The 20,740-nt window shown below is 31.4% G+C and overlaps 1 long non-coding RNA gene across 1 annotated transcript; it reads right to left on the reverse strand.

Moving 5' to 3' along the window:
• Positions 1 to 3,250: 3,250 nt before the first annotated feature.
• LOC145258158 (uncharacterized) lies at positions 3,251 to 18,531 on the reverse strand. Its single transcript, XR_013864057.1, has 2 exons — positions 18,333 to 18,531; positions 3,251 to 4,819 (listed from the first exon to the last, which is right to left on the reverse strand). It is a non-coding gene; the product is annotated as an uncharacterized LOC145258158 (long non-coding RNA).
• Between the last annotated feature and the right edge of the window lie 2,209 nt (positions 18,532 to 20,740).

The raw sequence follows: 20,740 nt of genomic DNA on the forward strand, positions 1-20,740 counted from the left end.
TAAGCTTCTTGTCATCGGCAAATCAAAGTGTCCCCGAGAATTGAAAGGAATTTTGCCTTTGCTATTATCCTATTATTCTTTACAAAATGAATGGATGAATCAACAGTTGTTTAAAAAATGGTTTTTGCAAGAATTTGTGCCATTGTCTAGAGGCGTTTTTTTTGAATTAGGTAAACCTGATTCAAAGTGCGTGCTCCTGTTGGACAATTGTAAAGCACATCCTGCGGAGTCAGAACTAGTGTCATCTTGCGGAAATATTTTTGTGTACTACTTACCACCTAATGTGACTTCTCTCATCCAACCTATGGATCAAGGAATTATTTGGAACTTAAAATGTTTCTACAGAAATAATTTCATGATGAATATGATAAATAGTACCGTGAGTATAAGCGATTTTCAGCGCCATTTTACTATCAAAGATGCCATATTTTCTCTCGTAAGTGCATGGAATCAAGTTCGAGCAAGCACATTAACTAAAGCATGGGGTAAACTGCCCAGCGCCAAAGGCTTCTGAACTGAAAGAATCAGAGAATACATCTGGTCTAGAAAAAATTCTTAAAACCAAATGGTTACCGACCAACCACGCTGTTTTTAAATCACTTAATGCAAATGATGTTGAAATGTGGGTGCAACAAGATGAGGAAACTACTGATCAATATCCTGAAAGCAGTAATGGCGATGAAAATAGCGACGGCTCTCATTCTCTTGACCCTAATGTAAATAACCAAGAACACTCTGATGAAGCAATATCATGGGATGATGCAGAAAAGTCTATGGAGACGGTTATAAAATTTCTAGAAAAAAGTCCTTACTTTAGTGACAACTATGTTTTGCAAGCAATGTCACTCTGAAGAGATATAATCATAAAGAAACTTACAGAAGAAATTGTAGATTTTCGTGATCGCTTACAGAATACAATGGCAGCGCCCGAGAGCTAAACGATGAACATAGAAACTGCAATGAGACTCATTCAATGAATAAATAAAACTGTATTTTACATAAATGTATGATTTCTGTAGATGATAACAGGTAATAAATACCTAATAAGTAAAAGTAGATTTAATTTATTTTCAATGTTATTGTTCCTGGTAATAATATTTAACAATTCTTACTTGCAATATATCATAAACTCAATTTAATATATACTTGAAGTATCATATAGCAATGAATTTCATTTACTATTTCTTAATTCTTAGAAAATTAAAGTTAACTGCAGCACATTTTTTTATCATGAAACTTGAACAGCATCCTCTAATTTGAATGAAGCGGATGTTCAAATTATAGGCGTTATAATATATATATACATATATATATATATATATATACATATATAAGGTTCAAATTATGCAACAGCAGAACAGTTATCTCCACACTGATTATTTTGTAAAGATGAAACGCGCATATATGTCGATATTAAAAAAATATTTATTGAAATAATTATTTAAAGCTCCTTACACTTTGAAAAAATAATTAAAAAAATATACTCCAAGTAGTTTACTATATGTCACTTAAAAAAAATAATAGACTTTATATCTCCATATTCCATGTAGTTGTTACAATGGCCATGATGGCAAAGACATCAGATTTGAGTAAAAAAAAATATGACCCAAGTCCAGGGTTCGAATCATGTTACCATCTCCACACCGATAATTCTGGAAAGATGAAACATGTATATAAGTATTTCAAACATATGTTAAAAATAAATTTATATTTCTCTTAATCTGTCTGTTCAACTTTTTCTCAGAAACTACAAGACTGATTTGGATGAAATTTTGAAATCATGCGACCAGTGAAACTGATGATTCTGGAAAGATGAGACATTTATCTATGTAGATATTAAAAAATATTTAAAAGAAAAATTTTTTTTTAACTATTGTTCTCATCTCAAGTGTGATTTGGGTCGATGTAACCTTGAACTTGCTTAATGTGTATCTTGTCGAATTCAGAAATCTGTCCAACTCAAAAATCTTTCTGGCAAACTCAGGAATCTATCTGCATGGAATTTTAAACAGAAGCCTTTATATAAATTATGCAAGTATTATGCTCTCATTCCATCAGCAATGACAAGGTAAAAGTTCTAAGTAATTTGCAATTGTATTTTGAGGATTGAACCTTCACAAATGGCCCCCAGTCGCATGTAAATCCCTGTTAGGCAAGATAATGTTATGATTTTGCAACTCTTGCAGGGCGGTGTTGACGTCCTTCTACATACACCACTGAAATTCCCAACTTGGTCACCCATCTGGTACTGACCAGGCTCAACATGAGAATAGGTGTGTCAATGTAATTATGCCATAACATATGGATGTGGATATTAAAAGCATATTTATTTTATATATATATATTGTATATGGCATAATAGCATTGACACATTGGTTCCCATTAGATCACCAAAGTTAAGCAATATTGAGCCTAGATAGTACCAGACAAGTGACCATTTGGGAATGGAAATACCAAGTGCTGTATGTAGACGGACGTCAACATATCCCTGCAAAAACTTAACATCATGTTTAGATTACTATAACACAACCACACTCAAGAGGAGAACTGTAGTCCAATAATACAAATTATCAATCATCACGAAAATTCAACTGTTAGAAATATTGTTGAAATATAAAAAAAAAAGAATAAAATAATAAAAGAAATTAAAATTGCAGTTTTCTTGGGCTTAAAACAAATCTTACGTGTCTGAATTTTTGAGATGAGGATTGATTATTCATATTATTTGTTCTGCTTACTGTTCTCATCTTAAGTGTTATTTTCATGTTCATATATATAGTAATAAGTAGGTAGTAATATATATATATATATATATATATATATATATATATATATATGTAGTAATAAATAATGATATAAGATTGTGCATTTAGAAAACAAAATAGGTTTAAAGCACCTAAAATTCATACTATAATTGTACATAAGTTGCGTAGTGGATAAAGTACTTGGCAAAATTCAATTGTAAAGTTACACTCTTGAGGTTGAAGGTTCAATCCTCAGTGAAAATTACACTCAAAACACAATCCCAAATTATTTAGGACTTCTACTCAATCATGACTGATGAAACAAGTGCATGCTATCCGCATGGATTAAATAAAGGGTTGTGTTCAAAATTCAGTGCAGATTCCCCCCCCCCCGAGTTTGACAAGATGCGCCTGAAGAAGGTCGAAGGTTAGATCAACCTAAACGTTGTGAAAATAAACTCAAGATGAGAACTGTCAGAAGAATCCAAAGAATACAAAGACACATATTTTATTTTGTGGTAAAAAAAAAAAAACAATCAAATCATTTTTATTAAGTGTGTTTTTTCATGTGTCTTGTCATATTTGACTTGTAAGAAAAAGTAGTGCCACACATTTCACAAGAATATGGCTTTTCTCCTGTGTGAGTTCGAATGTGAGTTAACAAACAGGATTCCGTTGAAAATAAAGAGTCACAGACTTCACAGGAGAATGGTTGCTGTCCAGTGTGTGTTTGCATATGTTTCGCAAGAGACGAATTCGATGTAAACGAAGAGTTGCATACTCCACAAATGAACTCCTTCTCTGCGTTATGTCGTTGCATGTGCCTGAACAAATGTGTCTTTTGCATGAAAGAAAAGCCACAAACATTACAAGAATACGGCTTTTCACCAGTGTGTGTCCTTATGTGCCGCAACAATGTCGACTGCACTGAAAACGAAGATTCACAAATTTCACACGAATATGGTTTCTCTCCAGTGTGTATTCGGATATGTTCTGACAAATTTGATTTGCGTGAAAAACTAGATCCGCACACTTCGCAAGAAAACGGTTTCTCTCCAGTATGAATGCGCATATGTCGCAGCAAATCTGAATTCCAATAAAACGCAAAACCACACACATCGCAATTATATGATCGTTCAGCAGGTTTTGTCTGTATACGTGGTTTCCGCTTTTTTTTTGCTGAAGACAAAGAACAAGACGAGAGTGGCTCCTTTCCAACATTGGTCTTTAAGTTCGTTTCTGAAGCCGACATTTTACTGCAACTTGTTTCTACATGTTTTTCCATATACATTTTTACAAGAGCCTTAAATAAAATCATGAAATGTTCACAACTTTCAATTTTAGTTGGTAAAATATCTATTACAATATTTGAGGAACTTAACATAAGCAACACATATATTTTCCCATATACATTTTTACAAGAACCCGAAATGAATCATCAAATTCATAACTAATTCATAAAATATTTATTCGATAAACTTAACACAAGTGACACATCCATCTGTGTTAGTGTTTGTAGATGACATTTGGGTTGTTGGATTTACACACTTGAAATTCAATAAGAATGATCCTTTACTCAGGGAAATTGTCAGAATGATTTTTCCTTATAGGAGAGTAAACAAATGACATGAAATCATCAGGATTTATTTCACTTGGTTTTACTAATATTTAAACTTAAACATTCTCAAAACTTACGAAAATGTTGATGAATATTTTAATCTATAAGAAGGCTAAACTCTGCAAAATTTTGTTTGGGATCCCTGTGTAATATATTGGGATCTGAATATTTTCAAATACCTACACTGAGACTGTCTTAGCATTATCAACTTGTCTGGGCAAATATTCCAGTTAGTTCTATTCCAGATTACTTTGAAGAAAAGGGATAAATGCTTGAAAAGATGAATAAAAAAGATCCACACACTTCAGAAGAATAGGATTTCTCTAGTTTCAAACTTAAATTTATACATAGAAATTCCAATGTATTTTCTGAAGACAGGTCCATATCTCAAGGCACCAGGGTAATGATAATTCATATTCCAGCCTAGATTTAGGTTCCTACTTTGGAGTTGAAGAATCTGAAAATACAAAACAAAATTTTCAAAGATACATTTCAATAAATACTTATGAAAATTAATACTTATATTAAATACATTTCAATAAATACTTATGAAAATTAATACTTGCCATAAATTATATTAAATACATTTCAATAAATTCTTGTAAAAATACTTACAAAAATATCCTTTAATTTTTCATACACATTCTTGTAACAAACAAATCAAGAAAGTAACAATGGTTTCAACAATTATTCTCTAAACACTGATTGTACGTAAATATGAATCACAAGGTTTTAATGCACTTTGCTTCCTTTTTTCACTTGGGAGTCACCACTTATCAAGGCCTGAGGGCCACTAGAGCATAAGAGTTAATGAATGTAAGGCGGTAGTGTAGTAATTGTTAATGGTGTAAATTGGGTAGAATTTGATTTTTTATGGAGACAGCTCAACAAGAACATGTTTACATTGGGATTGAAGGCTACCATGTTGTATTTAATCAGGAAGCAGGCCAGCAGAACAGTGTTCCACAGGCTGACAGTTCTGAGAAAGAAGCTTTGTTCATGGAATCTGCATTTAGATTTAAGCACACACAGAGCATGGGGAAAATTGTTGATAATAGTTGTAGCTAGTGGAGTGTTTTTTAAAGTTTGATAGGGGGACTAAAGATTAGAGATCAAATGAGCAGTTGCCATGACAATAATGATAGACCAGAGACAAGCTCGCAACATCTCTTATGTGAGAAAGAGGTTGCAGGGAGGAGAAAAGGGCATCACTTACTATTTTTGAAGCCACTTTTGAACTCTATCAAGGCTGGATAGGGCATGCAGAGCAGCTCCTGCCCAGATGTGGCAACAGTATTTCATTTTAGGACATTTTAGGCCTCTGTTACAAATAGAGGATTGCATTGGCAGTGAGATATCTACTAGAGTGGTCGAGTGACCCAACCATTTTTCCAGTGATCTTGGTAGCAGATTTGATGCATGCGTTCCATTTCAGATCAGGAGTGAAACTCAGTCCCAGAAGGATCTTCCCCACGACAAGAGCCATTTATTTTAATTGGAGCATGATGGGGGTCAGAGCGATTATAATGAAAGGAGAAAAGCTGGATTTTCGATGCATTAAAATTAACCAGCCATCTTTTTCTCCATTGTAATACATTCTCAAGATCAGAAAGGAGAGAATCAGAAAGATCTTGGTCATTGCTGGCCTTTGAAGTGTTGCCATATATAGGGTGTCTTTTTTAGAAGTGATGAATTTTAAATTGACAACTATTTTCTTTGATTGCAGATTTGGCAACCAGCAGTTATTTTGAGTTCAGTTTGGTTTGGCAATTCATGTAGTTTCAACAGGGCACAGCCACATGTCACACAGCATGCGATATAATCAATTTACTGAAAGAAACATTTGATGGATGGATAATTTCATGAAATGGATCTGTCAACTAGCCATCTCGTTCATGTGATTTAAACCAATGAGATTTTCTTTGGGAATATATAAAGTTACATGTCTATACTGATAAACCAAACACAATAGACCACTTGGAAGACAAAATTCAATGCATTATTGGCAAAATACAGCCTAATTTAATTCACAGAGTTGTGAAAATTGAACCTCTAAATTATGCCCATATACTTGTGAGCAGAGGGGGGAGTCATATGCCCGAAATTGTATTTAAATTATAAATGCTAAAACTTAATCTTTGGAATAAACTACTTATTTGTATAATAAAAATATTTTTCTGTGATTTATTTAAATTAAAAGTTCGCCCCCACTAACAAAAACCGCCTTTATTTTAACAAATATGTTAATTAATAATTTAATTGGTCACATATTCCTAAGTTTGGACTTTTTATTATATAAGAAAAATATTAGCCCAACAGGCATATAAATACATAAATATTTAAAAATAATAATAATAATAATAATAATATATATATATATATATATATATAATAATTATGTTATTTGCATAAATCTTAAAATCTAACAAAGATATTAATTCCATTATCTATTTGGGTTTGAAAAAGAAAAGAAAAACGGATTGAAAAAAAAAAAGCATTAAGTCACTTCTGTTGTTCCATATTTATTAAAAGCTTAATATAGTTAACACAATTGCTGATGTCACAGATTTTGGTCAGGAAGTTCCTAATGACTTACGTAGAATAAAGACCATGCTATTTTTTTTAGATAGGATTTTTTAAGATAAATTCAATATTCATGGTATCTTTTTTATTATTAAATTGTAAGGTGAAAGTACAGAATAGTTCAAGTATCAACATGTTCTTGCAACAAACAAACATTTTTTCAAAATGTTTATTAACTAAATTGTATTCTAATACGGAGTTTATTTGGCACTTGAGATGCACTACTACAGAGGAATCACTTTTTTGTTTTATGTGTGGAGAGTACACAGCAGGGGCAGACAACTTTCATTAATTCATTCATTACAAAGTTTTGACTGTTATGAAAATTTAAATTTTGTAAGAATTTTCAAAATTCACATGCATTTCAATAATGCATGCTCAAAAATATGTATAAATGTGAAAGTCACACACTTTGACGGTGCTTCTTTACAATAGTGTGTCATCCTCAGGATTGCCAGACCATAAATATGTTTAAAGCAAAAAAAAAAAAATTTTTTAAAAGGACAAATTAATAACTGTAGCTAAATTTTCACAAATAAAAAAGTCAAATTAAAACAACAGAGATTGTGCGTGTAAATATATAAACATTAAATTTATTTTTATGTGCACGTGTAAATTGATGTGGCGTCCAAAAGTTATGTTCATTTGAAAAATAATTATGAAAAAACAAAATTTTTCAAAGTTGCGATTTAAATTTAACCTTTCTAAGGTCGAAATCACGGGAGATAATTGCAACTAAAATATATGTAATTGTTCAAAATGGACGTCACCTGAAATGCATTAGTTGAAAACATCACCAATCTACACAAACACAATTAAAAATAATAAGCACAAAAGGGTCAATTTTAGCCATTTTAACCTGAGGGGCAACCGGAGTTTTCCTAGAAAATCTGTTCTGTTACTTTTTTTTACTCATATTTAATGTTTGTGTAAATTTTTTTAAAAATTCCAAGGTGTAGCTATTGAAAAAAGTGCGGACAGATGAACGGACGAGGGTGAACTTACAGGTCCACCATCCTTTTGTCGGGGGGACTAAATATAAATGGTTATATATTTATACACATACACACTCTTTGTTATTTCTTTTAACAATTTAAATGTTCAATTTTGCTTTCTGTTTGTGAAAATTTGGTTATGATAGGTACTTCCAAAGCATACCACAGATTTAACCCCCTCCTATATGTAACTCTAATTTATTACCCTAACTTTTGTACCATTTAAAAGAAGCTTTAAAACGTTCCTACGCATGTTTAAAAAATATGGCAAAAATCAACTAATGATCAGATTTTCATGAAATTTTCAATATCCATTTTTAAATTACACAGAAAAATGCAAGCATGAAAAGTAACATGGTTAAGATTAAACTTAGAAAAGTAAAAAGACCAAGTTATTAAAACTGGAAAAGAAAAGGATGATATTCTAGTAAAAAATATAAATTTATAACTTAAAATATTGCAGCATTAAGAATATTTTTAAAATTTCAATTGAACATTAAATTCTTAATGCTGCAATATTTTAAGTTATAAATTTATATTTTTTACTAGAATATCTTGTCTTTTTCTTTTCCAGTTTTAACAACTAGTCCTTTACTTTTCCATGTTTAAGCTTAACCATATTACTTTTCATGCTCGCATTTTTCTATTGTAATCCATAATTTTTCCAAGCTTTGCTTGGAAATAATATTTTCTTTTGTGTTCATATATATTGTCAACGATACATAAAAAAATTACCAACTTCTTTAATCGACTAAATAAAAAAAAATCAAATAAAAGACGTAAGTAAATAAACAGAAAGAAGGGACAAAAAAGAGAGAAACAGAATTAACAGGTGACATCATAAATGAAAGATTATCAGCCCTAGCATGTCAAAGAGCATCACTTTTGTTAACTCTATTTATATAACCCAAATAAGATGGCATGTGAGCAACATTCCCGCTATGATTTATGAAGGTGTCGATGACGAAAAGGTTATGGTAACCAACAGCAAATCAGAAGAAATCGTCTTTAAAACGTTTCTTATTATTCTTAAGACTTTTCATCATCAGTAATTTTATTATAACTTGTTTTAATGAATTTAAATTGAAATTTTTTTTTTTTTTAAATATAGCTGCGAAGGTGACCTATGAACTGACAAAAATTGTCTGCAATTTGGTCACAAAATGAGTGAGTGGTGAAGCTTTAAAGCAGTTCTAAATGAGTAAAACTAACGCTTAATATATATTCAAACACAATAGTGTTTGAATGATTAACTTACATATTAAAAGTAGGTTTCATTAAATATATGAGAGAAAATATTTTTTTAAGATGTGTCTACCCCTATATTTCATTTTATAAAAACTAAACAAAATAAATTTAGGTCCATAAAAATTGCAACATTTTATAAAGCTGAAGTGTTTAAATAATTAAAAATATTTATTTTTATATCTCTATATTAATAAAGTATCCGCAGAAATTCCTTTCTGGACCAAAGTATCGTAGGTTTGCAACAACAGATGCCACATACAAATTCAATTCAATAGCCACTATCTTATGTAGCTTTTGAACATCATTTTAGACACATTCAATCATGATAATAAAATACTACATTGCATCCTATGAGCAACACCATCAACATCGCAACATCTTTAAAGGAAGGAGTCCCTATTTTTCTGTCTAAATATTTAGTCCTTCCACTGCTAGCAGTTGTCACCGGGACGAATTCCACACATTCCATAGATTCTGTGATTACACCGACCATAACCGACTCATGCGTACATAGACCTAACATAATCTTTTCAATTTCCGATTCATGAATAATAATAATAGATCCCTTGACAAAGTCCATCCATTTTGATTGGCTGAGCTGAAAATTTTCATATTCCGGAATCCAATTCTTCACTTCATAAACGAATGCTTACTAACATTAAAATGTGGCGTCACTAAGATGTATTATTTCACCTGGTTGTCAAAACAACAAAAAAATTTACACAGCCCCTTTAAAACACACTGCGTGTAGATTGACGACGTTTCAAACAGATGCATTTCATATATATTTATACATGTAAGAGTTTAGCTCCCAAATATTTGCGTCTTTTATATTAAGATTTCTCCAAAAAAGATCAAACATAAAAGAACAAATTAAAAAAATACGGAAGTTTATTTGCTAATTACTTTATCTTGTCAATCCGATTTGATGACATTTAGTGGTTTTTCAATATTATGATAATGATTATCACATGTAAAATTGTCGCCAACAATAGTTTTTATGTAATAACGTTATGCTTTTTGATGGCTATCCAAGCAACACATGTGCACGTGTTGTTTGGCTTATGGCAAGACTATTTGTCAGTAACAATTTTACAGATTACCTGAAAACTTGTGTCTTCAAATTAAAGTGAATGTGAAAGGTGGTGAGAAACAACCAATGTAACTTTTTTTTTAATTATATATTGAACATGTTAACTCTGGACTAAATTGAAAAGGTTAACTTCCAAATATTTGTATTTGTTTATTATGCCGAAAAAAAATACAGGAATTTATTGAATGAAATAAACAAACTTATTTTTTGCCAAAAATTTTATTTCCACAACATATTTTTTTAATAAAATTCTGTAATTTTTTTTTTTGAACAAATAATAAAAAAGGTGCGATTATTTGGAAGTTGAATGCTTCAATATATAAATATATATGAAATGCGTCAGTTTAAAACATCACCAATCTACACAAGCATATATAAAAAATAACAATGTGTAAAATACATAAATGTTTATATATATTTACGCACGCACTTTGTTTTTTCAATTTGGCTTTTTGGTTTGTGAAAATCTGGTTATAGTTATCAATTTGGCTTTTTGGCCTTTTTTTCTAAAAAAGATTTAGCTTCAAATATTTAGTAGAATCTGGCAACTCAATTAGGGTCAGCTATTGGACACGTTTGCCCTTTTTAGAACTTTTAAAACACACGTAACTTTCAGATTGCAAAATAATTTTAAAAAAACAACAGAATTGGTGGACCTGAACAATACTGTCCCTACCATTTACTTTTATTTTTCACTTATTCGTAAATTTTACAAGCAATTAACAGCACTTACAAGCTGAAATTTGGAATTATAACATTCTGCTACAGTGAACACCCAATTTTTGGCCACTCCCATATTTAACACTGCCACTAGCATTTAGATTTTTCCTTTTCAATTTTTCGCAATTTTCTATAGTGCTTATCAGATTACACGCTTAGCTTACACATTACCAAAATACTGTGGAAAAAATGTATACACCTTAACAGAAAAGGGAAACATTTAACAGCTAGGGGCAGCATTAACAACTGAAGTGGCAAAAAAGAAAGTGTGTTCTATTTATTAGAATGTTATCATTACAAGTTGATCCTAACTATTAGTCATTAAATCATTAAAAATACTATTCTTGAATTTCTTTTTTAATCTCAAAATTAAGCCTGTACTCGATGATAACCGCCGGAAAAAATTATGACAAAGTTAAAAGGAAAAACTTAAATGCTACAGGAATTTTTTTTCAGGTCTGCTGCAGTGTGTTTTGGTTGTTTTTTTTTCCTTGTAACACAATGTTCCCTCTGGAGTAAATACATTGGGTTATAAGTAATTTTTAGTCCATTCTTTTATTTTCATTATACATTACATTTATTTTCATTATACATTACATTTATTTTCATTATACATTACATTTATTTTCATTATACATTACAGGCGAAGAGTAACAATTGCTAATATCCTACTTTAATTTGACACATTAGGTGAAAGCACAGAATAATCAGCGCATGTAATCAAATCCCCATTAATTCATGTTAAGAATGGATTTATAGATACTGACGTTGTTACTTTGGCACAGTATATTCATTTTGGCCATGGATGCCAGTGCCCGCTATTTTACGGACTCATCAGTGGCTCCCACTTACAACCATAGGTTGTTTTTTTTTTTTTTTTACAAGTGGGTTGGGGGCATACTTCAACTTGGCAATGCCGGTACATGGGTCCTGCTAATATATATATATGATGAAAATAATGGAAATAGTATTCCGACAAAATAGAGAAATAAAAAGGAACAAACCGTATTATATGTTCCACGTTTCGTCTTTATTTCGAAATAAAGACGAAACGTTGATGAACACATATTACGGTTTATTCCTTTTTATTTCTCTCTCTCTCTCTCTCTCTATATATATATATATATAGATATATATAAAACCATTACAAAATTTACTTACTTTGAAGCTGTAAATAAAAAATAGACATAAAATCAATATTATGTTAAAAAACAAAATCAACGCTTTTTCTCGATAATATAATTATTTGAATTACAACAACAACAACAACAAAAAAAAAAAACAGAGTTCTAAAATAATTAATTTTTAAGATTTAAATATTAAATTCCAATATTTCGCAATATGAAGTTTTAAATATAGAATTTTTTATTAAAGGTTTTCAATATCAAAAAAATATATTCATATAATAGAACATATGACTATTACAATGTTAAATTAGGAGATCTAGCATCAACGTAAAAAAAAAATTCATTTTTGATTTGATGTTTTAATTGAAGTAGTGACAAATTTATTTTTGTGCTTTTTTAAAAAAAAAATGTATGGAGGCCTCTAATTAACAGTCATATTATTTACATAATTTTCATGAACAGAGAACTTTTAAATTATATCAATATGATTAACTCTCGTCTGCATAGTTTGTTAAAAAGAAATCTGTTTTACAAAAAAACATTATTTTTTATCCATTTTTTATTGTAAATGTTTATTTTATTCATAAATTTCTGCATAAAACGTATAAAAAGTTTATCGATTAATGCATAAATTTGGATTGTTTTGCAAGTTTTTTCTTACAGTTACATTGATATCATCTTTTTGGCCTTCGGGACAAGATCAAAGTGTAGTATCTGTTCTTCAGATGCTGCACTTCTATTTATTGCTCTCTTTCGGTGGAGGAGAAATCCTTCACGACTGAGACAATTTTTATTTTTGTACCTTTTCTCCACGTTAAAAAACGACTCTGGTGTCTAACTCTGTCCCGTGGGGAGGCATAGTAAATAGGTACATTGATATCATTAACAACACTTGCCACCACCCCTCCACCGTTCCCTCCCAAATGTAAGCACAGAATTTCTGTGAAATGTTAAACAGTATTCTACTCGGTAAATGTCAGCACAGTACTTACGAAAAAATGGTTAATTAAACTACAGAAGTACCCGTTAAACTACACAAGTTCTATAATTGAATACTAACCCCTAAAAAAAAAAAAAAATGAAAAACAAAAATGTTTTTGTAAATCACTCGTAAAAACTTACTGACATTATTTTTACTATTAAATGAGGTGAAAACTTTATTTTATGAAAAATATTTCTTGTCATTTAAAATGTCCGCCATGTATTCATGCACCTAGTGAAACGTCAAGTGACTACGTACATGTACGCATTTCAGTAAGAAACTGATCGCACATAGCGTAAACAAAGGTGGTAAAATGGCGCAAGTAGTCCCAGAGTCCAGAGGTTCATACCATGCAAATGATAAATATGCGACAGGTTTGATTAGCAGATATCTAAATAATAATAACAATTAGGTGGTTCGATAAAGAATTTCACTGTGATGCATTTTGTAAATTTTTACCTTGTTTCCACCTTAACATTTTTCTTTAAAATGACTACCTTTATAGATTTTCGGGTATGCTGAAAATGAATATCGCATTTAAATTTTCCACAAAAAAGTAGCTTTCTGGATATTAAGCAATGTCATTTCTTATGTTATTGCTGGTGGCCATCTTGGTACACACGTTTGCGCATAGTTTCTCGGGGTTGCACTCGCGTGTACCAAAATGGCAACCAGCGATAACATAAGAAATGACATTGCTTAATAATTAAACTATTTATTTGCAGAAAATTTAAATGCGATATTCGTTTTCAGCATACCCTAAAACCTATAAAAGTAATCATTTTAAATGTTAAGGTGGAAACAAGGTAAAAAATTACCATTTTATTTCTTTGTTTACATAGTTGAATTTTCAGTAAAATAACAAAAATTACCATCAACTGGTGAATATATAGTTGTTGCTTATCAAGATTCCTGGTATCCTGGTACTGTGAAAGTTACATCGAAGATTCATGTAGAGTATGATTTATGGTTGCATCTCAGAAAATAGGGGTATATTTTGGGCCAGATAGAGAGGATTTACAAAATTGAAAATTGGACTGGTCCCAAAATGCACAAGTTCTAGTCGACTATGGGAATTTCCATCTTTTACAGAAATCCAAAATCTATATGAAAAATTTTCTTGATTTATTTCTGAGATTAATTCATATCTACTCAATTTTTCTTTTCTTTGAGGGGAGTAGACTGTTCTTTAGGAATTCAATGGCTACACCCAAGATTAAGCTCTCCTTTGATGAGGCAGGAAAATGCCTATTCACAATAAAGCTATATTTAAATACCACTATAATACTTAGTTTTGTTAATAGACACCCACTGTACGATACCATGCGCCAGTTTAAAAAAAATTAAATTTGTACATCTGAATTTATAATTCATGCCTTATGGTAAGAGATACATCAGATTTGACCGCATAATCAGAAAGAACGCACAAATTTACATAGGAGTGCCACGTTTCATGAGAATAGCTTGAAAAATAAATAAATGGTGGCGAAATTACCGAATTTCTTGAAATGTTGAGGTTCGTAATTTAGCCCGCCTTTTCTAAAAGAAAAGCATAAATTTTGGCACTTAAAATTCTCATGACTTTTGAACTACTGATGATATTTGCATAAATCAAACGGTTTTAAGCATCTTTTACGTAGCTCTTTTCATGCAAGTTGATAAAATAACAATTATCTAAAAAGAAAAAAAATCAAGTTGTGATGTTAGTTTGATTATCAGATTCGTTGTCAGCAACATCGAATACCTCTAGAAACCAAATTAGAGTGGTTGGAATTCTGTTGTAGTGTAAGGTAATATTTACTGATGAAATTAAGAAAATGAAAAAAAAAAAAAATGGTACTCATGCAGAGAATGATCCGTGCCGAAATGATAACATTATTTAAAAAGCCATTCTTAACATCGGGAGGGGAGGGTGTTTTGTATCTATTCTGTACTTTAACCTTGCAATTGAATAAAAAAAAAATCATAAAACTTTAATTAAACTTAGAAATACAATTTAAAAAATAGTGCGGATCACTAGGGACTGCCAAAATTCACCACAAACTTACCCCACCCTATGTGTAATACGATGTAACTTTATTATAAATTAATATTATTAGTATAACTTTTGTACCATTTAAAAGAAGAAGGGCAAAATAAATTAGTAATAATTCTTTTAAATTTTTTTCATCATACAAAAATAATGAAATTGCGAGACGAAAATCGTGTTTACATAATTGGCGCTTTAAAATAACATTTCCATGCATTCCGAACATGAAAACATACCAGTGTTTAATAAATCTAGCAAAAATCAACTAATGGTCAGATTTTCGTGAAATTTTCAATACTTATCCTATTATGTAATAGGTGTTATTTTTTAGAAGGGATGCCGTACATATTGTTGTTGTTCGTCTTAGTAAGAAAGTCTTAGAGTGTTCATGTTGTGAGATAGAGACAGGTCTTATATATAAAGAGACAGGGTACATGCTAATACAGGAGAGCCAATGACATGTAATACACAATGGGAGGGGAATTTAGATATATTGATAGATAGACCGAGATATAGTTTGACATTTATATTTTTGACAGTTCTGTGAATGGGAGTGTTTCCATAAACATTGACACATATATTTCTTTACCTATTTTTGAGATGAGTTCTTATAATATAAATCGGCAATACCTTTTCTATTGAATAACATAACATGAAGACGCAGATACAAAAAGATGAAATTGTTTGTTTATTCCATTTCGACCGGTCAATGGCTTTGCATCAAGGAATTCAAGTCTTTACATGATTCTTTCTTCTTTTAACCTTTGCTTCCAAGGTTCGATGTCAGCTCTGTCTGACTGACTCTTCTCACTTGTCCCCTGACTGACTGCCCAACTGCCTTACTTATCTAACTAAATTCAAAACTCCTGACGTCATTGCATGACCAACACGTGCATATCAGACACATGGCATGACATGCCTCCGTGTTTAAGCATGCATTGTTACTCACATGTTTCAACCCGGTTTCTCTAACCCACTTTACAAATATGTTTAATATTTTCTATTGTTCTGATCTAGATTCCTTATTCTAATTTCATTTCATTAACAGAAACAAAATTCATCATTACATTCCTTTTTCTATAAACAAATATCTAACTATTTTATGTGAACTAAACAATGGTAATTCTACATTCCATTTTCAATAACATTCTGTATTTCAATAACATTATGTATTCTGTATTTATTTTAATTTATGATCGGAATTTTCAATTTCAAATCTAGCTTCGCAAGTTTGAATCCTCGACTATCCTATCTCTTATTTACTCACAAGAACAGGCGGCTGTTCTTTTACAATCCATTTCAGAATGAAATTGCATATAAAATGCAGTTTTCATAAAATATACAAGAGGAAATATATTTTTAGTATGTCCCCCCCCCCATATTTATTTTTTTTTGAAATTCGAACAAAATATATTTAAATCTATCGAAATTTTTATTTATTATGAAACATAAGAGTTCAAATAAGTAAAAAAATATTTATTTTTTAAAATTTAAATACACATATTGAACAAAAATTTACCTTGAAGTTGCAATTAAAAAATTGATATAAACTTATTATGTTTTTTTTTAATAGCGTTTTTTTTTCAAATTAATATATACTATAATCAGTTGAATTGCCACGAAAAAGAAACTTTGTAAACATTAATTGATTTTTAAAAGATTAAAACAATTAAAATTCCATTATTCCAAAATGTTCCATTACAACATAGATTTTTAATTGTGTTTAATTTTTTTTTTTTAAATATTAAGTTTTAATATAAACATGACTCTTGTCAACTATTTTATCGCCAGATTAAAACCAATTTGAAAATATTATTGCACAAATATTAAGCATTTTGTAGCCCCCCCTCATATTTTGTTTGTCTCTTTTTACTGAACAAAATATGGAACCCCATAGGTAACCAAATGAACATTCAGTAAAACCGTATTTCATATTTAATATGCAAATGTTTATAATAATCGTTAAACTGTAAAGCTTAAAACCTAACAAAATCATAACAATGATAAATTATTAATTGCTGTTTGAAGAAGATAAACAAAGGTTTTAAAAAATAATTAAGTCGCTTCTGCTTTTCCATAGTTCGTATAGTTAACACAAATCTGACGTCACGGAAACATGCGGTCCATTTTTCACAATCGTTTGGCAGACCCACCCTCACTCTCTGCATTAGCACCAAAAATAAATAAATGTAATTAAGAAATCAATATCGATATCAGGAAGCGGGAAAATATCCGTAGGGAGGGGGGGGGCATTTGGGCCATGAGGCCGCAAAATTTTTTGGGGGGCCCATGTTTTGGCGTTTTTTTTTTTTCCTAAATGTGAAACAAGATGGCCGCCAGCAAAACTATAGCGATTGCGTTGGATACCGAATGTCTCCAAATATGGATAATTACTTGTTTGCGCAAAAATTAAATGCGATATTCGTTCTCAGCGTATCCGAAAACCTATAAAGTCGACAAATTAAAGGTGAACTAAAAATATAAAAAAAAGATACCCTTAAATTCAATAAATCTGTAACAAAAACGTTTTTAAAAAAATAAAATAAAATAAAAACACGCATTTATCGTTGTTGACATTTGTTGAGATTTTCGATTCGGTCCTGAAATTGCATTTGTCTACTCATGTTGGTTGAGCACTCTCCAAATTTCCAAACTGAAAACCAAAAAAGTAGTTCCTTCGAAGTAGTGCAGTGCACTTGCACTGCACCACTACTGCACAACAGAAGTGCCTTTTCTTTTATAGAATCGCTCCCGTCTCCATTCCAATGTTTTGTACTTTTCAAGTGCGACACTGCAACTTATAGCAGCGAAAAACATCATATGCAAGTAGTTTAGTTACTACGTCTATCATTAAAGTGGGGAAACTCCCCTGAATTTAAAGGGGAGACTCAAGATATATTATAAAATACAGAGTTAAAATTCGAGTACTAATGCAGAATATGGACCGTGCCGAAATAAGGTTATTATTTTGAAACCTATTCTTAAAATGGAGAGGAAGGAAGTTTACCTATTCTGTACTTTCACCTAACACATTAATAAACAAAAGATACCCTAACTTGAACATCTTTTCTTTTTTTTTTTTTTTTTTTTAAATAGCACAGTTTGTATTTTGCATGGGTACCAAAATTCGTTTGAGATTATTCCTTTTTGATAATCTCTTCAATATTTCATTGTATCAATAGATAAAACTCACCTTTAAAAAAACGCATGAAAAACTGTTCATCTGGAAAAAGCAACGCATGAACGGGAAATTGCGATAGAAACATCAATGGAATGTCGGGGAAAGCAGTAGTCTCGGGCAAATCAGTTCAAGATGGCGTCTTTTTGTTATTGTCTGCTTCACGTTGATAAGATTGTGTTTCTTTTGGGGGCAGGGTGTCTCCAAGTCACTACTAAAATAGTAAAATATTGGAAAAAATAAAATTTAAATTATTTGGCCTTTAATTTATCGAAGTCCTTATTTAGTTTTTAATAATTTCATTTTCTGCGAAACTGCTTTTCCGGTCACTATCTTGAAATTTTGATCAAAACTGCCGGTAGACTCTTCTTCCCCACCTTAGAAAAAAAAAATGAATTATTTCTTCTGTTATTGTTCGAGGGCAGAGCTAGACCAGCCGATTTTTAATGTGGGGGGGGGGGATACTCCAGCTCACTAAAAAGAGGATTGGAACAAAATTAAAATTGCCTCAGTCGAGTATGATTTCTCTCTCCCTGACCGAGGATACAGTCTCAGAACACAGGCCTTGCCTTCGGTACAAGATCAAAGTGTAGTATCTGTTCTTCAGATGCTGCTTGCTGCACTTCTATTTCTTGTTCTTTTTCGGTGGATGAGAAATCCTTCACGACTGAGACAATTTTTATTTTTGTACCTTTTCTCCACGTTAAAAAACGACCCTGGTGTCTAACTCTGTCCCATGGGGAGGCATAGTAAATAGGTACGGTCTCAGAACACAGTATTATTTTACTTTAAGGCCTGTCTCACATTCGTATAGAAAAACACTTTTTTTTTTTTTTTTAATAAATTTCGGTGTGCTTAAAAAGAATATGATAACCGTTTCCATCGCAAATTTACTGTTTGCGTGGAATTCATCCCTGTACCCTGTACCCTGGAACTATTTTCCGCCATTTCACTGCCTTCGTTAACGCTACGCGGTAGTGTTTTCTTACATGATGTGTTCGCACGCGTAGGAGCATAGTAAAGTGACTTGTCACATCGCGGATGAATCTTTAGCTGACATTACATATAACAAGAAAGTTCTTTTTAAATGTAGTTTTTAATGCTTTGGGGGGGGGGAGTATTCAATTTATAGAAATTGTATAGCGTAACAGATGCTTCCCCCGAATGTAAACAATTTTTTTTGTGAAATGTTAAATGGTACTCTGTTTGGTAAATGTCGGCATGTTACTTATGGAAAAACGGGTAATTAAACTGTAGGAGCACGTTAGATGCAAGTTCTATAATTGAATATTCTCCCCTCCCCCAAAAAAAACTAAAAACATAACATCCCCTACACAAGTTCTATAATTGAATACTCCCCCTTCCCCCTTCAAAAAAAGAACCTAAAACATAAAAATATATTTTTGTAAACTTGTGAAAACTTTTTTTTAGATCAATTAGAAAGTAACACACACAAAAAAAATGAACCACATTTTTTTTTTTACTTTTTTATTTCAAATGTCTGCTAAAAATTCCTCCGTGATGTGATAAGTCACTTAATTACATGCGTGCACACACGAACACATGTAAAAAAATACTACTGAAGGTGATGAAATGACATAAAATAGTTCCAGGGTCCAGGGGTTCATACCATGCAAACGGTAAATTTGTGACAGGTTTGATTATCAGATTCGTTGTCAGCAATCTCGAATACCCCTAAAAAAACAAATTCGAGTGGTCGGTTTTCTGTTGTAGTGTAAGGTAGCATTTACCTTCTTTTTTTTTTTTCTGTGTTGATTATTAATATTTCCTTGCCTTTAAGGGGTCATAATAGGGGTCAAAGTTTAAAAAAATTGACCTCTGCGGTCTCTTCCAAATTACTCAGACAATTTCTGGTCTAACTATTTGAAATTTTACATAAAGGGTATTCAGAGATAGGGCAAGCTTTTTCATCAGTTTGGGTCGAAAATTTGTAGTTACCAATATATAAATGTCTGTCTGTTTGCATGTCTGCCTTAAACTTTCAATAGAGGCGACGGATTTTACCAAGATTAGTATCGTTTTAAAGTTCGACCTTTCATACGACAAATATCGAAAAATTGGCTAAAAGCATTAATATCTTCCCCTTCAACTAGGCACTTTTCTACAGGGGGGGGGGTCACTTTTTTTGCCGATATTTTTTAAAGTTATCATCTCCTTTAGATTGTCTAGCCTTAATTGTAAAAAATGTCGCTTTCGGATTGGCGGTAGTCGTAACAGCATAAACGTTAGGTTTTACCCCGTTCTTTTCCTCCTTTGCGGTACGGGTTCGAGCATGCCTTCCTACTTTTTTTTTTTTTTTTTTTTTGCTCAACATACACATACAAACACCCGGACAATGCCGGGCGCCCATGCTAGTATAGTATAAAAAAGATCGACACTTTTGCAAAATCTTTCTTTAATTT

The sequence above is a fragment of the Euprymna scolopes genome, chromosome 33, assembly GCF_053919585.1.
Source record: "Euprymna scolopes isolate OS-2025 chromosome 33, ASM5391958v1, whole genome shotgun sequence".
NCBI classification, from domain to species: domain Eukaryota; kingdom Metazoa; phylum Mollusca; class Cephalopoda; order Sepiida; family Sepiolidae; genus Euprymna; species Euprymna scolopes.